Source organism: Pseudophryne corroboree, unplaced genomic scaffold (genome assembly GCF_028390025.1).
Source record: "Pseudophryne corroboree isolate aPseCor3 unplaced genomic scaffold, aPseCor3.hap2 scaffold_2370, whole genome shotgun sequence".
NCBI lineage: Eukaryota > Metazoa > Chordata > Amphibia > Anura > Myobatrachidae > Pseudophryne > Pseudophryne corroboree.
The window spans coordinates 30,138-41,146 of NW_026969025.1; the positions used below are offsets into that span (position 1 = coordinate 30,138).

Consider the following 11,009-nt stretch of genomic DNA (forward strand, 5'->3'; position numbering starts at 1 on the left):
ATGGTACTCTTGCATGATACCCCTACACTAGTAGCGCTGCTGGCTTATAGGGCTCCTCAAGAAAATAGATGTATATTCAAAACAGTGTGACATGAATATCTTTTTAATTGAAAATTTACTAATTGCACTGCTGCATAGCTTTCCCTAATTAAGAAAAATATTTCTTTGCTCCATGGATGTATTTATTTGTTAAAGAAAGTTGTGCTAATGAATTTGTTATGCAGATTCAGTTTATTAATAAATGTTATTGTCAGCAGAAAAATGCTATGAGATCTTAAAGTTAGTGTCACAAGTAAACACATTTTCTAAGTATAAAGAAAGTATTACTGCCATATTAAACTACAATGTGGTGCATCCAGTCATCTTGTAGGTCACGTAAGTTATGTGTCATGTTAAATAGTTTTTAGACTAATACATTTCATATTAGTTTGATAGATAGTATAACATTTTAAATATAATCTCTTAAAATGTTTTAAGACTAATACATTTCATATTAGTTCGATACCTAATATAAGATTTAAAATGTATTTTTTTCTGCGCTAGCCGGGATTTGAACCCAGGTCGCAAGAATGGGATTCTTGCATGATACCCCTACACTACTAACGCTGCTGGTTTGTATTGCTCCACAAGAAAATAGATGTATATTCAAAACTATGTGACATGAATATCTTTTTAATTGAAAATTTACTAATTGCACTGCTGCATAGCTTTCCCTAATTAAGAAAAATATTTCTTTGATCCATGGATGTATTTATTTGTCAAAAAAGTTGTGGTAATGAATTTGTTATGCAGATTCAGTTTATTAATAAATGTTATTGTCAGCAGAAAAAAGCTATGAGATCTTAAAGTTAGTGTCACAATTAAACAAATGTTCTAAGCATAAAGAAAGTATTACTGCCATATTTAACTACAATGTGGTGCATCCAGTCATCTTGTAGGTCATGTAGGTTATATGTCATGTTAAATTGTTTTTAGACTAATACATTTCTTATTAGTTTGATAGATAGTATAACATTTTAAATATAATCTCTTAAAATGTTTTAAGACTAATACATTTCATATTAGTTTGATACCTAATATAAGATTTAAAATATATTTTTTTCTGCGCTAGCCGAGACTCGAACCCAGGTCGCAAGAATGGGAATCTTGCATGATACCCCTACACTACTAACGCTGCTGGTTTGTAATGCTCCATAAGAAAATAGATGTATATTCAAAACTATGTGACATGAATATCTTTTTAATTGAAAATGTACTAATTGCACTGCGGCATAGCTTTCCCTAATTAAGAAAAATATTTCTTTGATCCATGGATGTATTTATTTGTCAAAAAAGTTGTGCTAATGAATTTGTTATGCAGATTCAGTTTATTAATAAATGTTATTGTCAGCAGAAAAAAGCTATGAGATCTTAAAGTTAGTGTAACAAGTAAACAAATTTTCTAAGTTTAAAGAAAGTATTACTGTCATATTTAACTACAATGTGGTGCATCCAGGCATCTTGTAGGAAATGTAGGTTATATGTCATGTTAAATTGTTTTTAGACTAATACATTTCTTATTAGTTTGATAGATAGTATAACATTTTAAATATAATCTCTTAAAATGTTTTAAGACTAATACATTTCATATTAGTTTGATACCTAATATAAGATTTAAAATGTGTTTTTTCTGCGCTAGCCGGTACTCAAACACAGGTCGCAAGAATGAGACTCTTGCATGATACCCCTACACTAGTAGCGCTGCTGACATATAGGGCTCTACAAGAAAATAGATGTATATTCAAAACTGTGTGACATGAATATCTTTTTAATTGAAAATTTACTAATTGCACTGCTGCATAGCTTTCCCTAATTAAGAAAAATATTTCTTTGCTCCATGGATGTATTATTAATACATTTATTGTCAGCAGAAAAAAAGCTATGAGATCTTAAAGTTAGTGTCACAAGCAAACAAATTTTCTTAGTATAAAGTATTACTGCCATATTTAACTACAATGTTGTGCATCCAGTCATCATGTAGGATACATGTCATGTTAAATAGTTTTTAGACTAATACATTTCATATTAGTTTGATAGATAGTATAACATTTTAAATATAATCTCTTAAAATGTTTTAAGACTAATACATTTCATATTAGTTTGATACCTAATATAAGATTTAAAGTATATTTTTTTCTGCTCTAGCCGGGACTCGAACGCAGGTCGCAAGAATGGGAATCTTGCATGATACCCCTACACTAGTAGCGCTGCTGATTTATAGGGCTCCACAAGAAAATAGATGTATATTCAAAACTATGTGACATGAATATCTTTTTAATTGAAAATTTACTAATTGCACTGCTGCATAGCTTTCCCTAATTAAGAAAAATATTTCTTTGCTCCATGGATGTATTTATTTGTTAAAGAAAGTTGTGCTAATGAATTTGTTATGCAGATTCAGTTTATTAATAAATGTTATTGTCAGCAGAAAAAAGCTATGAGATCTTAAAGTTAGTGTCACAAGTAAACAAATGTTCTAAGTATAAAGAAAGTATTACTGCCATATTTAACTACAATGTGGTGCATCCAGTCATCTTGTAGGATACATGTCATGTTAAATAGTTTTTAGACTAATACATTTCATATAAGTTTGATAGATAGTATAACATTTTAAATATAATCTCTTAAAATGTTTTAAGACTAATACATTTCATATTATTTTGATACCTAATATAAGATTTAAAATTTATTTTTTTCTGCGCTAACTGGGACTCGAACGCAGGTCGCAAGAATGGGAACCTTGCATGATACCCCTACACTACTAACGCTGCTGGTTTATAATGCTCCACAAGAAAATAGATGTATATTCAAAACTATGTGACATGAATATCTTTTTAATTGAAAATTTACTAATTGCACTGCTGCATAGCTTTCCCTAATTAAGAAAAATATTTCTTTGCTCCATGGATGTATTTATTTGTTAAAGAAAGTTGTGCTAATGAATTTGTTATGCAGATTCAGTTTATTAATAAATGTTATTGTCAGCAGAAAAATGCTATGAGATCTTAAAGTTAGTGTCACAAGTAAACACATTTTCTAAGTATAAAGAAAGTATTACTGCCATATTAAACTACAATGTGGTGCATCCAGTCATCTTGTAGGTCACGTAAGTTATATGTCATGTTAAATAGTTTTTAGACTAATACATTTCATATTAGTTTGATAGATAGTATAACATTTTAAATATAATCTCTTAAAATGTTTTAAGACTAATACATTTCATATTAGTTTGATACCTAATAAAAGATTTAAAATGTATTTTTTTCTGCGCTAGCCGGGATTTGAACCCAGGTCGCAAGAACGAGAATCTTGCATGATACGCTACACTACTAACGCTGCTGGTTTGTAATGCTCCACAAGAAAATAGATGTATATTCAAAACTATGTGACATGAATATCTTTTTAATTGAAAATTTACTAATTGCACTGCTGCATAGCTTTCCCTAATTAAGAAAAATATTTCTTTGCTCCATGGATGTATTTATTTGTTAAATAAAGTTGTGCTAATGAATTTGTTATGCAGATTCAGTTTATTAATAAATGTTATTGTCAGCAGAAAAAAGCTATGAGATCTTAAAGTTAGTGTCATAAGTAAACACATTTTTTAAGTATAAAGAAAGTATTACTACCATATTTAACTACAATGTGGTGCATCCAGTCATCTTGTAGGTCACGTAGGTTATATGTCATGTTAAATAGTTTTTAGACTAATACATTTCATGTTAGTTTGACAGATAGTATAACATTTTAAATATAATCTCTTAAAATGTTTTAAGAATAATACATTTCATATTAGTTTGATACCTAATATAAGATTTAAAATGTGTTTTTTCTGCACTAGCCGGTACTCGAACAAAGGTCACAAGAATGGTAATCTTGCATGATACCCCTACACTAGTGTCGCTGCTTGCTTATAGGGCTCCACAAGAAAATAGATGTATATTCAAAACTATGTGACATGATTATCTTTTTCATTGAAAATTTACTAATTGCACTGCTGCATAGCTTTCCCTAATTAAGAAAAATATTTCTTTGCTCCATGGATGTATTATTAATAAATGTTATTGTCAGCAAAAAAAAAAGCTATGAGATCTTAAAGTTAGTGTCACAAGCAAACAAATTTTCTAAGTATAAAGTATTACTGCCATATTTAACTACAATGTGGTGCATCCAGTCATCATGTAGGATACATGTCATGTTAAATAGCTTTTAGACTAATACATTTCATATTAGTTTGATAGATAGTATAACATTTTAAATATAATCTCTTAAAATGTTTTAAGACTAATACATTTCATATTAGTTTGATACTTAATATAAGATTTAAAATGTATTTTTTTCTGCGCTAGCCGGGATTTGAACCCAGGTCGCAAGAATGGGAATCTTGCATGATACCGCTACATTACTAACGCTGCTGGTTTGTAATGCTCCACAAGAAAATAGATGTATATTCAAAACTATGTGAATATCTTTTTAACTGAAAATTTACTAATTGCACTGCTGCATAGCTTTCCCTAATTAAGAAAAATATTTCTTTGATCCATGGATGTATTTATTTGTCAAAAAAGTTGTGCTAATGAATTTGTTATGCAGATTCAGTTTATTAATAAATGTTATTGTCAGCAGAAAAAAGCTATGAGATCTTAAAGTTAGTGTCACAAGTAAACAAATGTTCTAAGTATAAAGAAAGTATTACTGCCATATTTAACTACAATGTGGTGCATCCAGTCATCTTGTAGGTCATGTAGGTTATATGTCATGTTAAATTGTTTGTAGACTAATACATTTCTTATTAGTTTGATAGATAGTATAACATTTTAAATATAATCTCTTAAAATGTTTTAAGACTAATACATTTCATATTAGTTTGATACCTAATATAAGATTTAAAATGTGTTTTTTCTGCGCTAGCCGGTACTCGAACACAGGTCGCAAGAATGAGACTCTTGCATGATACCCCTACACTAGTAGCGCTGCGGATATATAGGGCTCTACAAGAAAATAGATGTATATTCAAAACTGTGTGACATGAATATCTTTTTAATTGAAAATGTACTAATTGCACTGCTGCATAGCTTTCCCTAATTAAGAAACATATTTCTTTGCTCCATGGATGTATTATTAATAAATGTTATTGTCAGCAGAAAAAAAGCTATGAGATCTTAAAGTTAGTGTCACAAGCAAATAAATTTTCTAAGTATAAAGTATTACTGCCATATTTAACTACAATGTGGTGCATCCAGTCATCATGTAGGATACATGTCATGTTAAATAGTTTTTAGACTAATACATTTCATATTAGTTTGATAGATAGTATAAAATTTTAAATATAATCTCTTAAAATGTTTTATGACTAATACATTTCATATTAGTTTGATACCTAATATAAGATTTAAAATGTATTTTTTATTTTGCGCTAGCCGGGATTTTAACCCAGGTCGCAAGAACGGGAATCTTGCATGATACCCCTACACTACTAACGCTACTGGTTTGTAATGCTCCACAAGAAAATAGATGTATATTCAAAACTATGTGACATGAATATCTTTTTAATTGAAAATTTACTAATTGCACTGCTGCATAGCTTTCCCTAATTAAGAAAAATATTTCTTTGCTCAATGGATGTATTTATTTGTTAAATAAAGTTGTGCTAATGAATTTGTTATGCAGATTCAGTTTATTAATACATGTTATTGTCAGCAGAAAAAAGCTATGAGATCTTAAAGTTAGTGTCACAAGTAAACACATTTTCTAAGTATAAAGAAAGTATTACTACCATATTTAACTACAATGTGGTGCATCCAGTCATCTTGTAGGTCATGTAGGTTATATGTCATGTTAAATTGTTTTTAGACTAATACATTTTATATTAGTTTGATAGATAGTATAACATTTTAAATATAATCTCTTAAAATGTTTTAAGAATAATACATTTCATATTAGTTTGATACCTAAAATAAGATTTAAAATGTGTTTTTTCTGCACTAGCCGGTACTTGAACAAAGGTCACAAGAATGGTACTCTTGCATGATACCCCTATACTAGTAGCGCTGCTGGCTTATAGGGCTCCACAAGAAAATAGATGTATATTCAAAACTATGTGATATGAATATCTTTTTAATTGAAAATTTACTAATTGCACTGCTGCATAGCTTTCCCTAATTAAGAAAAATATTTCTTTGCTCCATGGATGTATTATTAATAAATGTTATTGTCAGCAGAAAAAAAAGCTATGAGATCTTAAAGTTAGTGTCACAAGTAAACAAATGTTCTAAGTATAAAGAAAGTATTACTGCCATATTTAACTACAATGTGGTGCATCCAGTCATCTTGTAGGTCATGTAGGTTATGTGTCATGTTAAACTGTTTTTAGACTAATACATTTCTTATTAGTTTGATAGATAGTATAACATTTTAAATATAATCTCTTAAAATGTTTTAAGACTAATACATTTCATATTAGTTTGATACCTAATATAAGATTTAAAATGTGTTTTTTCTGCGCGAGCCGGTACTCGAACACAGGTCGCAAGAATGAGACTCTTGCATGATACCCCTACACTAGTAGCGCTGCTGACATATAGGGCTCTACAAGAAAATAGATGTATATTCAAAACTGTGTGACATGAATATCTTTTTAATTGAAAATGTACTAATTACACTGCTGCATAGCTTTCCTTAATTAAGAAACATATTTCTTTGCTCCATGGATGTATTATTAATAAATGTTATTGTCAGCAGAAAAAAAGCTATGAGATCTTAAAGTTAGTGTCACAAGCAAACAAATTTTCTAAGTATAAAGTATTACTGCCATATTTAACTACAATGTGGTGCATCCAGTCATCATGTAGGATACATGTCATGTTAAATAGTTTTTAGACTAATACATTTCATATTAGTTTGATATATAGTATAACATTTTAAATATAATCTCTTAAAATGTTTTAAGACTAATACATTTAATATTAGTTTGATACCTAATATAAGATTTAAAATGTATTTTTTTCTGCGCTAGCTGGGATTTGAACCCAGGTCGCAAGAATGGGAATCTTGCATGATACCCCTACACTACTAACGCTGCTGGTTTGTAATGCTCCATAAGAAAATAGATGTATATTCAAAACTATGTGACATGAATATCTTTTTAATTGAAAATTTACTAATTGCACTGCGGCATAGCTTTCCCTAATTAAGAAAAATATTTATTTGATCCATGGATGTATTTATTTGTCAAAAAAGTTGTGCTAATGAATTTGTTATGCAGATTCAGTTTATTATTAAATGTTATTGTCAGCAGAAAAAAGCTATGAGATCTTAAAGTTAGTGTCACAAGTAAACAAATGTTCTAAGTATAAAGAAAGTATTACTGCCATATTAAACTACAATGTGGTGCATCCAGTCATCTTGTAGGTCACATAAGTTATATGTCATGTTAAATAGTTTTTAGACTAATACATTTCATATTAGTTTGATAGATAGTATAACATTTTAAATATAATCTCTTAAAATGTTTTAAGACTAATACATTTCATATTAGTTTGATACCTAATATAAGATTTAAAATGTATTTTTTTCTGCGCTAGCCGGGATTTGAACCTAGGTCACAAGAACTGGAATCTTGCATGATACCCCTTCACTACTAACGCTGCTGGTTTGTAATGCTTCACAAGAAAATAGATGTATATTCAAAACTATGTGACATGAATATCTTTTTAATTGAAAATTTACTAATTGCACTGCTGCATAGCTTTCCCTAATTAAGAAAAATATTTCTTTGCTCCATGGATGTATTATTAATAAATGTTATTGTCAGCAGAAAAAAAAGCTATGAGATCTTAAAGTTAGTGTCACAAGTAAACAAATGTTCTAAGTATAAAGAAAGTATTACTGCCATATTAAACTACAATGTGGTGCATCCAGTCATCTTGTAGGTCACATAAGTTATATGTCATGTTAAATAGTTTTTAGACTAATACATTTCATATTAGTTTGATAGATAGTATAACATTTTAAATATAATCTCTTAAAATGTTTTAAGACTAATACATTTCATATTAGTTTTATACCTAATATAAGATTTAAAATGTATTTTTTTCTGCGCTAGCCGGGATTTGAACCTAGGTCACAAGAACTGGAATCTTGCATGATACCCCTTCACTACTAACGCTGCTGGTTTGTAATGCTTCACAAGAAAATAGATGTATATTCAAAACTATGTGACATGAATATCTTTTTAATTGAAAATTTACTAATTGCACTGCTGCATAGCTTTCCCTAATTAAGAAAAATATTTCTTTGCTCCATGGATGTATTCATTTGTTAAATAAAGTTGTGCTAATGAATTTGTTATGCAGATTCAGTTAATATTAGTTTGATAGATAGTATAACATTTTAAATATAATCTCTTTAAATGTTTTAAGACTAATACATTTCATATTAGTTTGATACCTAATATAAGATTTAAAATGTGTTTTTTCTGCACTAGCCGGTACTCGAACAAAGGTCACAAGAATGAGAATCTTGCATGATACCCCTACACTAGTAGCGCTGCTGGCTTATAGGGCTCCACAAGAAAATAGATGTATATTCAAAACTATGTGACATGAATATCTTTTTAATTGAAAATTTACTAATTGCACTGCTGCATAGCTTTCCCTAATTAAGAAAAATATTTCTTTGCTCCATGGATGTATTATTAATAAATGTTATTGTCAGCAGAAAAAAAGCTATGAGATCTTAAAGTTAGTGTCACAAGCAAACAAATGTTCTAAGTATAAAGAAAGTATTACTGCCATATTTAACTACAATGTGGTGCATCCAGTCATCTTGTAGGTCATGTAGGTTATATGTCATGTTAAATTGTTTTTAGACTAATACATTTCTTATTAGTTTGATAGATAGTATAACATTTTAAATATAATCTCTTAAAATGTTTTAAGACTAATACATTTCATATTAGTTTGATACCTAATATAAGATTTAAAATGTGTTTTTTCTGCGCTAGCCGGTACTCGAACACAGGTCGCAAGAATGAGATTCTTGCATGATACCCCTACACTAGTAGCGCTGCTGACATATAGGGCTCTACAAGAAAATAGATGTATATTCAAAACTGTGTGACATGAATATCTTTTTAATTGAAAATTTACTAATTGCACTGCTGCATAGCTTTCCCTAATTAAGAAACAAATTTCTTTGCTCCATGGATGTATTATTAATAAATGTTATTGTCAGCAGAAAAAAAGCTATGAGATCTTAAAGTTAGTGTCACAAGCAAACAAATTTTCTAAGTATAAAGTATTACTGCCATATTTAACTACAATGTGGTGCATCCAGTCATCATGTAGGATACATGTCATGTTAAATAGTTTTTAGACTAATACATTTCATATTAGTTTGATATATAGTATAACATTTTAAATATAATCTCTTAAAATGTTTTAAGACTAATACATTTAATATTAGTTTGATACCTAATATAAGATTTAAAATGTATTTTTTTCTGCGCTAGCTGGGATTTGAACCCAGGTCGCAAGAATGGGAATCTTGCATGATACCCCTACACTACTAACGCTGCTGGTTTGTAATGCTCCATAAGAAAATAGATGTATATTCAAAACTATGTGACATGAATATCTTTTTAATTGAAAATTTACTAATTGCACTGCGGCATAGCTTTCCCTAATTAAGAAAAATATTTCTTTGATCCATGGATGTATTTATTTGTCAAAAAAGTTGTGCTAATGAATTTGTTATGCAGATTCAGTTTATTATTAAATGTTATTGTCAGCAGAAAAAAGCTATGAGATCTTAAAGTTAGTGTCACAAGTAAACAAATGTTCTAAGTATAAAGAAAGTATTACTGCCATATTAAACTACAATGTGGTGCATCCAGTCATCTTGTAGGTCACATAAGTTATATGTCATGTTAAATAGTTTTTAGACTAATACATTTCATATTAGTTTGATAGATAGTATAACATTTTAAATATAATCTCTTAAAATGTTTTAAGACTAATACATTTCATATTAGTTTGATACCTAATATAAGATTTAAAATGTATTTTTTTCTGCGCTAGCCGGGATTTGAAACCAGGTCACAAGAACTGGAATCTTGCATGATACCCCTTCACTACTAACGCTGCTGGTTTGTAATGCTTCACAAGAAAATAGATGTATATTCAAAACTATGTGACATTAATATCTTTTTAATTGAAAATTTACTAATTGCACTGCTGCATAGCTTTCCCTAATTAAGAAAAATATTTCTTTGCTCCATGGATGTATTCATTTGTTAAATAAGTTGTGCTAATGAATTTGTTATGCAGATTCAGTTAATATTAGTTTGATAGATAGTATAACATTTTAAATATAATCTCTTTAAATGTTTTAAGACTAATACATTTCATATTAGTTTGATACCTAATATAAGATTTAAAATGTGTTTTTTCTGCACTAGCCGGTACTCGAACAAAGGTCACAAGAATGAGAATCTTGCATGTTACCCCTACACTAGTAGCGCTGCTGGCTTATAGGGCTCCACAAGAAAATAGATGTATATTCAAAACTATGTGACATGAATATCTTTTTAATTGAAAATTTACTAATTGCACTGCTGCATAGCTTTCCCTAATTAAGAAAAATATTTCTTTGCTCCATGGATGTATTATTAATAAATGTTATTGTCAGCAGAAAAAAAGCTATGAGATCTTAAAGTTAGTGTCACAAGCAAACAAATGTTCTAAGTATAAAGAAAGTATTACTGCCATATTTAACTACAATGTGGTGCATCCAGTCATCTTGAAGGTCATGTAGGTTATATGTCATGTTAAATTGTTTTTAGACTAATACATTTCTTATTAGTTTGATAGATAGTATAACATTTTAAATATAATCTCTTAAAATGTTTTAAGACTAATACATTTCATATTAGTTTGATACCTAATATAAGATTTAAAATGTGTTTTTTC

The 11,009-nt window shown here is 29.1% G+C and overlaps 6 non-coding genes across 6 annotated transcripts; all 6 read right to left on the reverse strand.

Annotated features, from left to right (window-relative positions):
* Nucleotides 1–535: 535 nt before the first annotated feature.
* On the reverse strand, nucleotides 536–606 carry TRNAG-CCC (transfer RNA glycine (anticodon CCC)). The gene has a single exon. It is a non-coding gene; the product is annotated as a tRNA-Gly (tRNA).
* A 497-nt stretch (nucleotides 607–1,103) lies between these two features.
* On the reverse strand, nucleotides 1,104–1,174 carry TRNAG-CCC (transfer RNA glycine (anticodon CCC)). The gene has a single exon. It is a non-coding gene; the product is annotated as a tRNA-Gly (tRNA).
* Nucleotides 1,175–4,380: 3,206 nt separating this feature from the next.
* TRNAG-CCC (transfer RNA glycine (anticodon CCC)) lies at nucleotides 4,381–4,451 on the reverse strand. Its single transcript has one exon. It is a non-coding gene; the product is annotated as a tRNA-Gly (tRNA).
* A 1,000-nt stretch (nucleotides 4,452–5,451) lies between these two features.
* Nucleotides 5,452–5,522, reverse strand: TRNAG-CCC (transfer RNA glycine (anticodon CCC)). Its single transcript has one exon. It is a non-coding gene; the product is annotated as a tRNA-Gly (tRNA).
* Nucleotides 5,523–7,046: 1,524 nt separating this feature from the next.
* On the reverse strand, nucleotides 7,047–7,117 carry TRNAG-CCC (transfer RNA glycine (anticodon CCC)). Its single transcript has one exon. It is a non-coding gene; the product is annotated as a tRNA-Gly (tRNA).
* Nucleotides 7,118–9,542: 2,425 nt separating this feature from the next.
* Nucleotides 9,543–9,613, reverse strand: TRNAG-CCC (transfer RNA glycine (anticodon CCC)). The gene has a single exon. It is a non-coding gene; the product is annotated as a tRNA-Gly (tRNA).
* Between the last annotated feature and the right edge of the window lie 1,396 nt (nucleotides 9,614–11,009).